The sequence below is a fragment of the Ooceraea biroi genome, chromosome 9 (genome assembly GCF_003672135.1).
Source record: "Ooceraea biroi isolate clonal line C1 chromosome 9, Obir_v5.4, whole genome shotgun sequence".
In the NCBI taxonomy this organism is placed as follows: Eukaryota; Metazoa; Arthropoda; class Insecta; order Hymenoptera; family Formicidae; genus Ooceraea; species Ooceraea biroi.
Genome location: NC_039514.1, coordinates 5,009,162 through 5,022,906, shown reverse-complemented (window position 1 = coordinate 5,022,906; position 13,745 = coordinate 5,009,162).

Genomic DNA, 13,745 nt, shown 5'->3' with positions numbered 1-13,745 from the left:
AACAACCCAATAGTATCTTATTGTGTTGCGATCTGTCAAGTGATTTTTGTTTGGCATCACATCAAACATAGAAAATCGAAGTGAGCATTTTCGTAATAGTTTGCTTTTTTACTACCGAAAGGGTAAAAATGCAGTGCAAGCGAGAACAAAATTGTGTGCCGTGTACGGAGAAGATGTATTGAGTGAACGTCAGTGTCAGAATGAGTTTTCGAAATTTCGTACTGGAAATTTCGATTTGAAAGATGCACCACGTTCAGGTCGGCCAAGTAAAGCTGATGACGAGAAAATAAAGGCTCTGGTGGATGCAAACCGTCGCATAACAACACGCGAAAGTGCTGAAAAGTTAAATTTATCGAATTCGACTGTTTACGATCATTTGAAACGCCTTGGATTCGTTTCAAAGCTCGATATTTGGGTTCCACACAATTTAAAGGAAATTGACTTGATTCGACGCATTACCATCTGCGATTCATCGTTGAAACGTGAAGAAAATGAACCATTTTTGAAGCGAATCATAACTGGAGATGAAAAATGGATTGTTTACAACAATGTTAAGCGAAAATGATCATGGTCCAGGCAAGATGAACCTGCTCAATCGACATCCAAGGCAGATATTCATCAAAAGAAGACCATGCTTTCTGTATGGTGGGATTGGAAGGGAATCGTATTTTTCGAGCTACTACCAAGCAACCAGACGATTGATTCGAAAGTGTATTGTCGTCAGCTGGATGAATTGGATGCTGCCATCAAGTAGAAGCGACCAGAATTGGCGAATAGGAAAGGTGTCGTATTCCATCACGACAATGCCAGACCACACACAAGTTTGGTCACTCGCCAGAAGCTTTTACAGCTTGGATGGAATGTGCTACCACACCCACCATACTCTCCTGATCTGGCACCATCCGATTACCATTTGTTCCGGTCTCCACAAAATTCTTTGAACAATGTAAACTTCGATTCAAATGAAGGCGTCAAAAATCACTTGCTTCAATTTTTTGTCAATAAGGAGAAGGACTTCTATGAGCGTGGAATTTTAAAGTTGCCAGAAAGATGGCGAGAGGTAGTGGAACAAAATGGCCAATACATCACTGAATAAAATTTATTCTAAATATGAAAAAACCGCCTTTCATTTTTCCTTGAAAAAACGAAATAACTTTCCGAACAACCCAATATATTACATCACGTACACTACGTCACGTGAACTATAGACTTTTAGCGCTCAATGCGTGAAACGGAACGCAGCCTTGGCTTTAAAATCATTACAATACAATTTTCCTCCAATCCGCTCGTCCTTCGACCATTCACGAACAATTAGTATTTACACGAAAATGTATTTATAATACGCAAACTGAATTTATTATACTATACTAACTGGAGTAGGTGGAGTAGCTTGATTCGTGGCATTACTTTTTCTCGGAAATCGTTAGTCGTACGAGAAAAAGTGGTAGATGATAACATGTGCATTTGTAATATACAACTTTTGTATAATACTTTTTTGCATATAATTAATATTTCGCAAGATAAACAAATAAAATTGATTTTTTTCTGTGATTTTATGATTTTTTCGATTTTCAAGGTCCCAGAGGCACCCTTTCCCTTTATCCGATTGAGCTGAAATTTTACACAGATTATTTTTTCATAAAATGGAACCAAATTGGGGGGTAGCGCGAAAAAATCCCCAAAAAATTTTCATCAAGAGTAAATAAGAGCCACCCTAATATTTATATCTCCTCTGCCTAAAGCTTCTATTGATTCGCCTTTTTTGCCTACATGAACATAATGAGGTTTTTTAAAAAGCTTAAGATTTATGAATCACTTTTTTGGTTTGACATATGATGTGTGGCTCTAGAGTCTAGGTACCAAACCTCGGAATTACCAATGGATTGTTCCAAACACAACGATGCCTGCATCATTAACGCTTGGCCCTTTGGTTTTTTATTGTTGCTGTGATCTTGCTCTCTATTAGCCCGACATCCACGTGCCCAATGTCCAGGCTTTTTACATTTATAGCAGACGTCATCTGAGCTGCTTTTTTCTGCTGAATCGGTTTCCTTCGAAGAATTAAAGCCTCGTTTTCCTTTCTGACTCCTCCTTTTAGACGTCTTAACTGCTGCAAACGCCTCGTCCGAAACTTTATCTTGAACCGAAGATCTCGTCTCTTCCGCGAGAAGTCTTTCAACTAGGCCTGCCAGTGTCCGCTCAGCTCGAGGAGTCGATTTCCATGCAGTGACAACATGGTTATAATTTATTGGCAACGTTATGAGAATCTTAAAGGAAGGTATCTCAGGTGTTACTCTTCGATTTTAATGAAACTTGATGGTGGGTTTGTAGAGGGGGTCAAAATAATCGATCCGTGTTTTTTTTATTGGCAACCAACATGTTTAAGGAGTGAAATCAACCCTCGAAAATTGATCAAATTTTCGTTTTTTGGCTGTAACTTCTGAACGAAGCATGATAGCACAATTTTGTAAATATACAAAATGTACAGAATTTCGAAAGCTATCTACCAATATACAACTTAATTTTTTGCATAAAAAAATACGAGTTCTAGAACTCAACTTTTTATTTTTCCTAATAAACGTGAAATTTTTTCTAGTGGGGAGGTTTTATTTATAAGAAAACGTGTAATAATGCATTTTTGTTTCTACATGTTAGAAAAACCTGAAAATATATTTTAACTATGCATGATTAACGAACTTGCAAGCTGCAGTGCCGCCGCACGCCGACCATCTTGCGCGTATTATCATTAGCAAATACGAATTCGCGGTGTGCATTAGCGGCGTGATGGTCAAGATATTAAACGATGGAATATTCGAAAAGGCGAAAAAAAGTAAAACAAGATATAGAATAATTGAAATTCAATAACACAATAACATATTAGAAAAAAGAGTTTAAAAAAAGAGGTCTACAGAGTTTTAAGTTTTACAGAGTTTTTTCAAACTCTGTAGACCTCGCAAACTTTTTTTTCTAATACGTTATTGCGTTATTGAATTTCAATTACTCTATATCTTGTTTTACTTTTTTTCGCCTTTTCGAATATTCTACCGTTTAATAACTTGACTATCACGCAGCTAATGCACACCGCGAATTCGTATTCGCTAATGATAATACGCGCAACATGGTCGGCGTACGGTGGCACTGTAGCTTGCAAGTTCGCTACTCATGCATAGTTAAATTATATTTTCGGTTTTTTCTAACATGTAGGAACAAAAATGCATTATTACACGTTTTCTTATAAATTAAACCTCTCCAATAGCAAAAATTTCACGTTTATTAGTGAAAAAATAAAACAGTTGAGTTCTAGAACTCGTATTTTTATTATTACAAAAAAATTAAGTTTTATACCGGTAGATAGCTTTCGAAATTCTGTACATTTTGTATATTTACAAAATTGCGCTATTATGCTTCGTTCAGAAGTTATAGCCGAAAAACGAAAATTTGATCGATTTTCGAGGATGATTTCACCCCTTAAACATGTTTGGTTGCCAATAAAAAAAAACACGGATCGACTATTGTGACTCTCTCTACAAATCCACCAAATTTCATTAAAATCGGAGAGGGACACTTGGGATACCATCCTTGTTGGTAGCAATACTTTAGTTTTGGCTTATTCTTATAAATATTAAGAATGCAGTTCTGTGATTTATAGTGCAGTGAGGAAAGTCATTTTATCTTTGGTTATGTTGCTGCTTTGGAAGTTCTCTCTTGTTCGCCCGGATAGTTCCAACCAAAGTTGTGTTTTGCACAACTAATATTTTGGCAAGTGGAATTCTGTCATCTATGGCTCTGGCACGTTTCAGATATTGGGTTCGAAGCAATAAAGGTATCTCCGTCGCATTATGATTTTTAGTTATTATCTACTTTTTGATTACTTTTACATTTGTTAATAGAGTAATAAGTGCATGAATAAAACAAACTTATTACGATTAATTATGAAATTAGCCAACCCGTCAATGTGACATGTATCCGGAGAAATAGGTATACTTCATACAGAATATCACAATTAAAAGCTTGCGGAGGAAATGAATTTGAATATATATTCATATCATTCCACTAATAAAAGTCAGCAAAAATTATTAAGAAATAATAATAATGGTTTCTGTAATTTTGCTCGTGAAATCCGAAACTCTCGGTTTTGAAATTCCCGTAAATCTAGTGTTAAAAAGTTATTAACAAAAGAAGTTTAATAGTTTCGTATCCGTTTTCGACTGTCTATGCAAAGTAAGAACTTGATCTTCACACATATTATAGGAGTCATCTTCACAAGTAATCTGCAAAAAGATTTAGCCGGCGGTTGTTTATTAAAAAGTTATTAACAAAAACTGTTTAATGATTAGTAAATGACTCGCCGAAGGCGAAGCCCCTTCACCTGAACCCCCGCCGAAACAAAATATAAAAACAAACTTCAGGAGTCTAGCCCGCCCACGTCCGGATTGGTGTGGAATATCCAAGACACGGACCTCGTCGAACCCATGAGGAATCATTTACTAATCATTAAACATGTTTTGTTAATAACTTTAAAATAAACAATTACCGCCGGCTAAAACCTTTTGCAGATTACTCGGGAAGACAACCCTATGGCCGGTATTCATAATAGGATCTTATATTTAAGATCGTCTTAAGTTTATCTGCAGATGCTGTATGGATCATTCCATTGGATATGGAGTATCTGAAGATATACTTAAGACAGTCTTGTTAAGACATGTCAAGGTCGTTGACATTCGTGCCTGACTTTACCGAAATATGTACCAAAGACAAATTAGAGAATGGTATTATTATCTCGACAACTATAAATATTATTATTATATAAAATATTATAATAGATGTAAAATAAATCATTTTTACATATGCTGTCAGTGTTTGAACTGATTACATCGCAAATTTACTAAAGTAGTCGGTTAATTCTAGCTTTAACTAAATTATTTATCTCATCACGACGCAAGGGAGGTGTTTATTAGGTTTGCTGTGAGAAGTATCGGTAAATATTGATAATAACGGAGGACGCCCTGATGACCTTGACTTTGATATACAGGGTGTAACAAAAGTCTGGAAACGGTCGAATATTTCATAAACTATGCATTTTAGAAAGAAATGTTTCAGACAAAAGTTGTTTGGTTCGAAGAGGCACATAAGATGGTGTCATTGGTTTAACCTTGAGTGAACATGCCAAAGTCAGAAAGAGTTCAACTTTGTTTTTTTTAATTGAACACACTATTTATTATTGCATATCCTTGTAGCTTACCTCGAGAGCTTTCCAAAACACTATATGAAAGTATTTTTTCGCTCATTACTCTGTGAGTTATGAGGCTTGAAAGTTATTAGTACCGCCGGCATTAGCATTACCCAAGGTGTACCGCATGGAGGTTGCACGGTCGGATTTACACCTCGTGTGTGCGTGTGTGTGCGTATGTGTGCGTGTGTGCGTGCGCGCGTGTATGTGCACGGCAGGGATCAGGACCCCGGGGCTCGTCACTGCTCCGGTATTTCAAGACTCCAAACCCTCCCTGCCGTGACGTGTATTTGTTGTGCGTGCGTGCGTTTCGTTTAGTTGAGTAAGTGTTCAAATTGACCTCCGTCTGCTGCTTGACAGTGGCCTAGTCGTAGATAAAAATTATTTAAAATATTTCGTTTTGTGGACCTTAGGGAACGTATAATACAGCAAAGCGATCTTATCTCGGCAGAGATGAGATGAAATGTTTTAAATAATTTTTATCTACGACTAGGCCACTGTCAAGCAGCAGACGGAGGTCAATTTGAACACTTACTCAACTAAACGAAACGCACGCACGCACAACAAATACACGTCACGGCAGGGAGGGTTTGGAGTCTTGAAATACCGGAGCAGTGACGAGCCCCGGGGTCCTGATCCCTGCCGTGCACATACACGCGCGCACGCACACACGCACACATACGCACACACACGCACACACGAGGTGTAAATCCGACCGTGCAACCTCCATGCGGTACACCTTGGGTAATGCTAATGCCGGCGGTACTAATAACTTTCAAGCCTCATAACTCACAGAGTAATGGGCGAAAAAATACTTTCATATAGTGTTTTGGAAAGCTCTCGAGGTAAGCTACAAGGATATGCAATAATAAATAGTGTGTTCAATTAAAAAAAAACAAAGTTGAACTCTTTCTGACTTTGGCATGTTCACTCAAGGTCAAACCAATGACACCATCTTATGTGCCTCTTCGAACCAAACAACTTTTGTCTGAAACATTTCTTTCTAAAATGCATAGTTTATGAAATATTCGACCGTTTCCAGACTTTTGTTACACCCTGTATATTGTCAAGATTACCCTCCTGAATGACCTTTAAAAGATTTTAGCCGTCGTTCGTTATTTATTAAAAAGTTATTAACAAAAGAAGTTTAATGATTTTGCACGAATTTTCAGCTATCTACGCGAAGTGAGGACTTGATCTTGATATATATTATACAGATTATACTTCCGAGTAATTTGCAGAAGTTTTAGCCGTCGCCCGTTGTTTGTTAAAAAATTATTAACAAAAAAGTTTAATGAATAAAGCATAATTGTACGATACCATATACGTTTACAAAAGAGTATATTTGATGGAAGTTTAGCTTTAAATCAGAAATAGGTTTGAGTTAGGTTATATTTTCCGAAATTGGAGCCCCGGACACATACGCTCGGTTTTCAGCCCGCTTCGCGGGAGGGCGTGAAGGGAGGGGCTTCGCCCCTCCACCCGCCAGGATCTGTGCCGTGTACCAAGTGATCACAATCTGTGTGAAATGTGTTACACTGCACAGTGGGCTAAACTCGAAAAAAGCTGACCAAAAGTAATAACTCGAAAATATGACGTTTTAGAAAAAAATGTTTCAAATAAAAGTTATAGGGTTTTAAATCAGGTATTAGATAATAATACTAGTATGACCTTGAATAGCGTTGCCAAGGTCACGCAAAGGTCACCTTGAATTTTTTAAATGGGAACCTCCAGTTTTCATTAGATATTTTTGTAGCTTACCTCAAAAGCTTTTCAGAACACTATAACAAAATATTTATCCGTTAAATACTTCGAAGTTATGAAGCTTGAAAGTTACAGTCGCTACCGCGCCGCGTCGTACGTTCCGCGGCACGCGCGCGCAGCACGGACAGATGCACATACGAATATCGTGCGTGATTTTTCGGCCTCGACTTTCATTTCTCAGGCGATTGAAATCGCTTCCTCTGCTCTGGCACACGTACGCCGGTTTTCATTATTTTGCCTGTCTCTTAAATATCAGTATGACATTCACGTGCACTAGAAAAGACTTGTTCGATATTTTCAGAAACTATTCAGAAAAGTCATACCTTGCAAAGATAAAGCATCTCCAAAATTATGTTTTGGAAAAACTTAATATCGAAAATCAGAAAGAAAAGATAAATAAACCAGTAGAAGACAAGATAAAATTCTTATGTCTCGAAATGATAAAGCAATATAACAAGTGTCGTAAAATGTACACGCGATTCATAAAGTTGAATGAGCTTTGGCTTCAAGAACAAGTTCAATTTTCCATTGCAGCTATTGAGTCGAGTACTGTGTCTGAAACACCTAATATTGCCAACAAACACAGCAAGAAAATAGGTCGTCCTTCTCTTCAATTTGAACAAGTAACAGAACGTACTAAACGAAGGAAAACGAGTGAATTACGAAATTCCTTAACTACATCTCAGTTAGCCTACGCTACGCAAATGAAACTTAGATCCGAGGGTAAAAATGTAGCTGCTAACGTAGTACGAGAGATAACTATGAAATCTCCTGAAGATGCTGTAAAAATTCTGAAAATCTGCAAAGAATCAAAGAAAACTGATAAAACTATTCGTCCATATACCGAAGATGAAGCTTTGGCAATGATGGTTGAAAACAAATTGACTAAAAGGGAGTATATCAACATTAGACGCGGTGCAAAGGAAAGAGGGGTTGACTTGTATCCATCCCATATCAAAATAAATAACGCTAAAAAAAGATGCTATCCAAGTAAAGAAAAATTCAAAGTAACTGATCAGACTGCAGAAGTGGAGTTACAAGCACTTATAGACCACACGATAACTCGTATTATAGGCATAAGTGAACCTGTACTTGAACGCTTATCAAAAGATCAGTTAAAGAATCTCTCAATCATTATAAAATATGGTTTTGATGGTAGTTCAGATCACTCGCGATATAAACAGAAATCTAGTGGAAATGATTTTGATGATAGTTACCTATTCATGACTTCATTAGTGCCGTTACAGCTTTACACACTATGTTCACATTCTGGTGAAAAAATAATTGTTTGAAAAAATCCACGTCCCTCATTCACTCGTTTCTGTCGACCAATAAGATTTCAATTTTTAAAAGAAACGTCAGACGTGAGTAGAGAGGAGAAAAGATACATTCAAGCTCAAATAGAAAATCTTATACCTTCTGAGGTAAAATGTTCAGTAGGAAGTGTTCGAGTTCTGCTTCAAATGTTACTCACTATGATCGACGGTAAAATTTGTAATGCAATAACTTTCACAAGAAGTAGTCAAACTTCTTATATTTGTGGAGCAACGCCAACGACAATGAATAACATAGAAGACGCTTTGAAGCTGAATATCAATCCATCTGTTATCGAGTTTGGACTTTCCACACTTCATGCGTGGATAAGGTTTTTTGAATTTCTGCTACACTTATCTTATCGTCTTCATATACAGAAATGGCAGGCTCGAACCGATGAAGATAAACGAATTTTGCAAGAAAGGAAATTGATCATCCAGCAGGAATTTAGAATGAAAATGGGTCTGCTTGTTGATATGCTAAGGCCAAAGGTAGTGGAAATACAAATGATGGTAATACTGCGCGCACATTCTTCAAAAACCCGGCATTAGCTTCCGAAATTATAGGTATCAATCAAGAATTGATTCGACGATTTGCTGTTATACTCCAAACAATGTCATCTGGATTCGCTATCAATATTAAAATGTTTCAAAATTATGCCATCGAAAGTGCTCGATTATGCGTCCAAAAATATGGTTGGTATCGTATGCCGGCATCCGTGCACAAAGTGCTTCTTCATGGTGCCTTAGTTATCGAAAAAGCTTTGTTACCAATTGGTGAACTATCCGAAGAAGCACAAGAATCTCGAAACAAAGATTGTAAAAATATTAGAGAGAATTTCACGAGGAAATTCAATAGAATGACAACTAACACCGATCTTATGTATTCATTGCTAGTTTCATCAGATCCGCTTATTTCGTCGTTGCAACAACCACTATCCAAAAGAAGGAAAAATTTTTCTCCAGAGGTACTTGCACTCTTAGAAGTACCAGAGGCACCAATTTCGAAACATTCATGTACTAATGTACAAACTGATGATGACAAAAGTTCATCTGATAGTGATGATAGTCATTCAGATGAAACATAATATACAAACATGATATAAACAAACTATATAATAAACAAAATATAAATATAAATATATATATAAAATAACAAAATATAAATATAAATATAAAAATAATAAAAAATATAAAATACCAAAAAATATAAAAAATACAAAAAAACGTGCGTTCTAGCAGTCCAACATACAACCTTTTCGTGGTGGAGCGCGTAAGTAGATTGAATTACATCAATCGAAACTAATGTATTGTTGGCATAATTATTGCTCTATTGCTCTATTAATCTCAATTCTATATTTGAAATTTTTACAAAATTGAAAAGTTTTTGAGTGTTTTGAAAAGCTCTCGATGTAAGCTACAAGAATATGCAATAAAAACTTGTGATTCTCATTTAAAAATTTCACGGTGATCTGTACATAATCTTGACAACACTATCAAGGTCATACTGGTATTGCTATGTAATGCTTCACTTAAAAACCTACAACTTTCATTTCAAACATTTTTTACCAAAACGCCAAATTTTCGAGTTATTACGATATGAAAATTAAAATGAAACATCCTGTATATAACGCAAAGGTGTGCGTTGGTGTGCACAATTCAAACGGAAATACTTAGTTTGAATCCTACACAAGATGATAAAACAAGAATCCCAAACAGCCTTTTACAGCTATTTAAAAAAAATGATATTGAACTTTACTTCTTTCTTATATTGTAAGAAACCAAAAACTTAGATTAACACAAATTGATGAACAAACATTTTTAATGGTTATAACTGTTTGGGAAAAGAGTTTCAATTCTATTTATAGAGTAAAAAGCAAAATTACTTGCATCCGCATACAAGAATGTAAGCTATAGCCTATACTCATTCATAATTCGTTTTTCGGAACATTAACGCGTTGCTTCCTATTAATTGTTGATTAATGGGAAGGAAATTTTTCCTACGAAACTCCATTCACATTTTTGAAAATACTGATATTCATGAATCAAAAAAGGTCGATATGCACAGATTTCCAAGAGTTTAAAAAATTCCACTTTTGGCCAGCTTTTTTCGATTCTAGCCCACTGTGCACTGCCCCGGCGGGGGGGGGGCGAAGCCCCTACCCCCCGCCCTTCCGCGAAGCGGGCTGAAAACGATGCCGATACCATCCCACACCGCCCCCTATGTCATTCGTCCGAGGTGCCCGACGTATAAGTACATCATACCAAATCCTTCTAAGGAAAACGAGCGTATGTGTCCGGGGCTCCACTTTCGGAAAATATAACCTAAGCCAATCCTATTTCTGATTTAAAGCTAAAATTTCATCAAATATACTCTTTTGCAAACGTATATCGTATCGTAAAATTATGCTTTATTTATTAAACTTTTTTGTTAATAACTTTTTAACAAACAACGAGCGACGGGTGAAACCTAATGCGGGTTATTCGGGAAGGTGACCTTTGTAATATATGTCAAACTCAAGTTCTTGCTTCGCGTGAACAACTGAAAATTCATGCAAAATTATTAAACTTCTTTTGTTAAAAACTATTTAATAAACAACGAGCGACGGCTAAAACCTTTTGAAGGTCACTCAGGAGAGTGACCTCTATAATATATGCCACCGTCAAGGTCACCGGGGCGTCCTCCGTTATTGTCAATATTTACCGAAGTATCTCCACATGCCCCGGTAGTCGAACTGGTAAGACGCCCGCACGGTATACGGGAGATCCAGGTTCGAGTCCTGGTCATGGGGATATATTTTTCACAGCAAAAATTTATATTCCTATATGTTGGAGTGAAATCTCACTCTCTATAGGAAATACTGCGGTTTTCAAGTCTAGTGTTAGTTAGCACGCAGTACATTGAAAATTTATCTTAACATCAGGATATGCCGAAGGAGTCGATTAAAAATTTATTGAAGTATATTACTTGCTCGGCGATTAGAATATTATTATTTAAATTATTTCAGTTAGAACGCTAATTGCCGAAAGAGCTTATTGTTAGTTTTAACTCTTTTTGTTTAGTTAATACTAGAATTTTCTAGATAGGTTGGGTTTTGACGGATTTCGGATTTTAACAGTAACATATATATGCATCTTTTTTTAACATTGATAACTTTTTAAATTACAGAAATTAAGGAAGTGTTACATTGATTCAAAGATACTTTGAAAATGATTTCAACGACTGCTAAGATTACGAAGATGCAGTACGAAGACTTGAATTTTTATTCCACAGAATGTGAATTAGTACAAACACAAAATTTTTATTTTAACAAAATGAGAGAAGCTGCGACAGAGATGCCCGTTACTGGTTTGCTTTTGGTATATATTATTTAACATTCATAATTGATGATACATATTTAGACAGTTTAGAATTAAAATATGAAATGTTATCATTAAGTAAGTCAATTGTAGATCAACTAAAGTAATTCGGGTTGCGTCTAGATGGCGACACAATTTAATATAATAATGTTTTGGAGAATTTTTAATGAAGAAGACTGAGGTCGATTTGTGGTATTTTAGTTTAGTTAGTTTAGTTTATTTTATTGAGAGTTTATTGATGACCCAGCTGGCAATACAATCAATTAATATAGACGCAACGTTTCGGCCGTAGTTTACGGTCCTTTTCAAACGCATTTTTCCTAAGCTCAATGAGTCACATTCTGAAATAAAAAATACAGGTTACTAATTCTACAATTTTGTCAATTTACAATACGAAACACTCACTTGCTGAACGTGACTTATAAATAAATAAAACAATAAGAATCACAGACACATAAAGCACACAGACCCGCACATCGCAAAGGCGAGTGTAATTTTATTATATTCTATTTTATTTTATTCTATTTCAATTGCGTTAGTTTATTTTATTATATTCTATTTTATTTTATTCTATTTCAATTGCGTTACGCGCCTTGTAGATTAGCGATGGGGATAGTGTATAGTTTTGCGACGTTATCATGACTTGGTATAGTCTCTTCTTTAGTTTTTACTTTTCTTTAACTGCATTTCAGTCTACTGTATAATACATAGTTTAATCGTCTTTGTGCTTTAATTTTAGTTATAGCTTTCGTCTCGTGTACTTTGTATGTTGTCGCGTATTGCGTGTGTGTTGTTTTGTGTCCTCGAAGGGGCAATGTTGTCAGTTTCCTAGGTTTTTAGTGAGAGTTACGACATATAAGCTGTGGCTCTGATCGTCACCTCAAGTTAATGGCGGAGTATGCTACACATGCTCTGTTTCTATTTTTAGCTAGTAGGTAAGTTACTAGTTTGGAAGAAATCGAACTGTATGGGCGGATACATAAAGCCAAATAGCTTAATGATTTTACAAGCTCAACGATTAACAATAACGCAAATAAAATAGCTGTGAGCAGTGCTGGATGTAAGTGCAGTAAAGTTTATTCCTCAAGTCCTTAGTTTGTACAAACGTTTCGGTCTACTCATTAGACCATCTTCAGTACAACTCAAAACACAGGATTATCTAAACAAAAGCTGACAAGTATGATACCCAAAAGAAAATCTAATAAAGTTAAAAAACCGCATAATCACGCTAGCGTATAAATATGATGATTTTACAAACTCAACGAAGCTTGTTAAAATAAGCTTGTTCTTATGACGATGTACCTTTTCCTGTGAATGAAACAAAATGTTTTCGGGAATTTTGGTTTTGTTTTTTAAAGATTATCTGTCCTTATAAAATTACTGTATGACGAACTATATTGTCATAAGTACATGTTTAGTTTGATTCAAAATGACGTCAGATACAAAGCATATTCATTGCTTGTTTGTGTTCTTTAATTTAAAGAAAAATTACGACCAATACTAAAAAGAGATTGATTTGTGAGGTTTATAATGGATGCTGTATCCGCTAATATACAGGGTGTCTCAGTGACCGCGTACAACCCATTGGCATATAATCCAGATTTAGCTGAACAAAAGGTCCTGTACTATTTTGTGATTTTCGCAATATTAACGAAGATATTAACAATTATTAGGTGGTAAACTTAATTCCTGCTGTTTTTTCGTCTCCAAAATTGATTTGTTTACAAGGGAAGATGAATAGACCTCAATCAAAGTAATTTCCTCCATTTTCTACTACTTTTTTCCATCTCTCCGGCAAGAGGGTGATCACACGACGGTAGAACGCGGTGTCTTTCGAGGCGATTCATTCATCCACCCATTTTTGAACTTCTTCGTAAATGGAGAAGTGTGTGTATCCGTAAGTGCGTGTTGCATTGATCGGAAGAGATAGTAATCCGACGGTGTCAAGTCTGGAGAGTACGCTGGATGCAGGAGGACTTCCCATTCAAGCTCTAGAAGTGTCTACTTCACGCTTTTCGCAACATGCGATCGAGCGTTATCATGCAAAAGAATGACTTTGCGTCGATTGTTGGCTACGG